This window comes from Mesitornis unicolor, unplaced genomic scaffold, assembly GCF_000695765.1.
Source record: "Mesitornis unicolor isolate BGI_N332 unplaced genomic scaffold, ASM69576v1 scaffold19138, whole genome shotgun sequence".
Classification (NCBI taxonomy): Eukaryota; Metazoa; Chordata; class Aves; order Mesitornithiformes; family Mesitornithidae; genus Mesitornis; species Mesitornis unicolor.
Genome location: NW_010199984.1, coordinates 1 through 241, shown reverse-complemented (window position 1 = coordinate 241; position 241 = coordinate 1).

The window sequence follows — 241 nt, the reverse complement described above, 5'->3', positions numbered from 1 at the left end:
AAATGCCTGGACCGGGCCGGTGGCAGCTGTTTCCTCTGGGCACGGAGCCTGCGACCGCTCCTCTGTGCCCTTTCCCTCCCCGGAGACCGGGGCTCGGCGCGGGGGCCAGCAGACGTTTGTTTGCCCATCGCCTTCCCAGGGTGTTCCCCATCCATCCCGAGCCCTTGGCAGCGCTGCCGGAGCCCCCGTTGTCCTGGGAAGAAGTGGCTGGGGAGCCTCCTGTTATTTGGGGTGCAGGGGG